Source organism: Hypanus sabinus, chromosome 8 (assembly GCF_030144855.1).
Source record: "Hypanus sabinus isolate sHypSab1 chromosome 8, sHypSab1.hap1, whole genome shotgun sequence".
Classification (NCBI taxonomy): domain Eukaryota; kingdom Metazoa; phylum Chordata; class Chondrichthyes; order Myliobatiformes; family Dasyatidae; genus Hypanus; species Hypanus sabinus.
In genome coordinates, this window is record NC_082713.1 from 69,110,961 (window position 1) to 69,115,096 (window position 4,136).

Consider the following 4,136-nt stretch of genomic DNA (forward strand, 5'->3'; position numbering starts at 1 on the left):
ACCATTCCCTTCCAAGTGGAGTGTGATGCCTCCGATTTCGCTCTGGCTGCTACCCTCAATCAGGCAGGAAGGCCGTAGCATTCTTCTCTCGTACCCTTCAAGACTCTGAAGTTTGGCACTCCACGGTGGAGAAAGAAGCCCGGGCCATAGTGGAGGCTGTTAGGCACTGGAGGCACTATCTTGCTGGCAAAAGGTTCACCTTGCTGACCGACCAGCGCTCAGCAAGTCGGTTGCGTTCATGTTCAGCAACCAACAGCAGGGCAAAATCAAAAATGATAAGATTTTGCGGTGGAGAATAGAACTCTCCACCTACAACTATGATATTCTGTACTGGCCTGGCAGACTCAATGAGCCCCCTGATGCCCTATCCTGGGGAACGTGTGCTAGCGCACAGCTCGACCAGCTATACGCCCTTCATGAACATCTTTGCCATCTGGGGGTCACACGATTTTATCATTTCGTGAAAGCCCGGAACCTGCCGTACTCCCTGGAGGACATCAGGACGATGACCAGGGACTGCCAAATCTGTGCTGAGTGCAAACCGCACTTCTACCGTCCTGACACGGCGCAACTTGTCAAGGCCACCCGCCCTTTTGAGCGACTGAGTGTTGACTTTAAGGGCCCCCTTCCCTCCACTGACCGCAATGTCTATTTTCTCAATATTATCGACGAATACTCGCGGTTCCCCTTTGCCATTCCCTGCCCCGACACCACTGTCACGTCTGTCATAAAAGCCCTGCGCCAGCTCTTCGCTTTGTTCGGATATCCCTGCTATATCCACAGTGATAGAGGGTCCTCCTTTATGAGTGACGAGCTGCGCCAGTACCTGCTAGTTAGGGACATTGCTACTAGTCGGACCACAAGCTATAATCCCCGGGGAAATGGACAGGTGGAGAGGGAGAATGCCACAGTGTGGAAGGCCACACTTTTAGGCCTTAAGTCAAAAGGGTTGCCGGTCTCTTGATGGCAGGAGGACTTCCCTGAGGCACTCCAATCTATCCGCTCTCTGTTATGTACGTCCACCAATGCCACCCCTCACGAACGCCTATTCTCTTTTCCCAGGAAGTCTGTCACTGGGACCACCATACCAGTTTGGCTGACGTCCCCGGGGCCAGTGCTGCTCCGGAGACATGTGAGGAGTAATAAATACTCCCCGCTGGTCGAGAGGGTTCACCTTCTACATGCGAACCCCCAGTATGCCTACGTGGTCTTACCTGATGGGCGGGAGGACACGGTCTCCATCCGCGACCTGGCGCCCGCAGGTGCCGCAGACCACTACCCTGAACACTCTCCGATAACTATGAACCCTGTACCCGAGGTGACACCGCTCTCACCAGGCCCTACACAGACTCCTCACGACACTCATATACCGGACGTTTCGTACGCATATATACCAGGCACCTCGCACATGCGTGAGGGATCACTGACGCCTAGTGGGCTGACACCTCCAGTTAGGCCGGAATCAGCACAACCTCCCTCTCCGGTGCAAGCACCACCGTCTCCTGCATCACCAATGTCGCCGGCATCTGTGCAATCACAGCCGGTGCTACGTAGATCGCAGTGACAGATTCGACCACCTGATAGACTTAACCTGTAAGAAACTTCGGCACATGGGGACTCTTTTTAAAACAAAGGGGGGGGGGGGTGAATGTGGTGAACTACATATACCTGTCTGGACACGCCCCCTGCTGACTGCTCCTGTGGCTCCCCCCACAGACCCCTGTATAAAGGCAATTGAGGCCTGAGCCCGGCCTCTCAGTCTCCAGGATGTAGAAAAGCCAATATCTTGCCTTACGTCTCAGAGTGAGTTATTGATTGTGCATCACTTATAAAACACTTCTGGATTTTCTCTCATTTTATTTCCAATTTTTTTTTCAAAGCCTCTCTCTGTTTTCCTAATTTCCCTTTTAATTTGCCTCCTACGCTTCCTTATCTTCTTCCAAGATTTCTGGTGTATTAAACTCTCATCTGATATACGCATTTCTTTTCTGCCTCATCTTAACTTCCATGTAACTCAGCCTAAAGTGCTCTAGATTTGAAAATCCTCTCTTTTCCTTTTGTAAAGGTACCTACCCGGAACTCGCCAAAACCCCTTAAATATCTCATAGCGTTTTGAGATTCATTTGCTGTTTCTAGTTCATTTTTTGCTCAATCAATTCTCAGTCAAGGAAATTGGCATTTACCCAATTTAGAGATCTTTATTTCCCTTTAGCTTTGTCCTTTCCACAATTATGCTCAATATAACTGACTTATAATCACAATTGTAAAAAAAATCATCCTCTCACACTTCTTTCAATTGTCCAATTTCATCATCCATAGCAACACTCAATGGCCACTTTATTAGGTATATCTGTACACCAGCTTGTCAATGCAAATATCTAATCAGCCTATTATATTGCAGCAACTTAGTGATAAAAGGATGCAGACATGGTCAAGAAGTTCAGCTGTTGTTCAGAACAAATATCAGAATGGGGAAGAAATGTGATCTAAGTGACTTTGTGAAATAACTGATGGGGTGGTTTGAGTATCTCAGAAACTGCTGATCTGGGATGTTCATGCACAACTGTCTTTGGAGTTTACAGAGAATGGTGTGAAAGACAAAAACAACCATCCAGTGAGTCCTGCCCAAAACATCAACTATACTTCTTTCCATAGATGCTGACTGGCCTGCTGATTTCCTCCAACATTCTGTGTGTGTTGCTTGAATTTCCAACACCTGTAGATTTTCCTTTGTTTGTGATCTAGTGAGTGTCAGTTATCCGGGTGAAAATGTCTTGTTATTGAGAGAGGTCAGGGGAAAATGGTTAGATTGATTCAAGCTGATAGGAAGGCAACAGTAATTCAAATAACCACACATTACAACAGTGGTGTGCAGAAAGCATCTCTGAAGGGGCTGGGCTACATCAGCAGAAGACCAGAAAACATACATTCAGTGACTACTTTATCAGGTGAAGGATGTAAATCCAGATTTCTACTCACCTCTCCACTCAGTTGTGCTTGCCATATACTTGCTTAAAATATTCTGGATTTGGATCAGGAACTTTGTGCAATTCGTATTTCATTAAACATCAAACAATCTCCCACTATTGCTGCCCTTATGCTTTTGCACTTGTCAGAAACTTACTTTTAAACTTGCAGTTGTGCGATTGTGAAGGACTGCATTAAAAGTTAAGTGCTTTCACTTTTTAGAAAACTCACACAAGTTTTATATTAGGGTAACGACTTGTTAATGTATTTTGTTGACATTACTTTTCCAATATTATTGGAGATTGAAACAGGTTTGAAATAAATGTCTCCATTAAAAGAGCTGACAAAATATATATCAATGCTGTAATGCAACAGTATCATTACACAAAATGAATACTAGGCTTCTCAAACAATGTTTTAACCTTTTGGCAATCTTCAATATTTTCAGTCTTCCAGATCATCCCACAGAATCTGGAATTCATATCCAAAAAGTAGGAGTTGTCAAGAATAACAGAGCCATAGAGTGAAAGAGCACAGAAATGAGTCTTTCTGCAACACTTTAACATTTCTACCTACTACATTCATCTCATATACATTCAGTCAATCTGTATCCTTCTATACCTAACTTATGTCTGTCTAAATGTCTCTGAAGCATGGTGGTTGTATCTAAATACATCATTTCCTATGACAACACTCCAGATATCAACCCTTCAAATCCAATTTAAAATTTATTTCTTCCTACTTAACCCTATGTCATTTTGTTTTGTTTTTTTTTTTGCGTGTCATCCTTGCGCAGGGGCCATGCTAATCTTCTCTGTATCGTTCCAATTTTAGTATATGTGCTGCCGAAGCGAGCACCATTTTGTTTTTTAAACACCCCTATTATTGAAAAAAGCTCCCAGCTATCTACCCTATCTCAAACACTAGATGAAGGGTCATTGCCTGATGAAAGGTCTCAGCCTGAAACACTGACTATTTACTCTTTTCCATAGATGCTGCCTGGCCTGCTGAGTTCCTCCAGCATTTTGTGTGTGTGGCTGTCTACCCAATCTACAGGTTCTTTTAATTTTTTTAATATTATTTAATTGAGATGCAGTGCAGAATAGGCCCTTCTGGCCCTACGAGTCATGCCATCCAGCAATCCCCTGATTTTAATCCTAGCCTAATCA

The 4,136-nt window shown here is 44.6% G+C and overlaps 1 non-coding gene across 1 annotated transcript; it reads right to left on the minus strand.

The window, feature by feature from the left end:
- Positions 1-3,718: 3,718 nt before the first annotated feature.
- LOC132398762 (U6 spliceosomal RNA) lies at positions 3,719-3,825 on the minus strand. Its single transcript, XR_009513791.1, has one exon. It is a non-coding gene; the product is annotated as a U6 spliceosomal RNA (small nuclear RNA).
- Between the last annotated feature and the right edge of the window lie 311 nt (positions 3,826-4,136).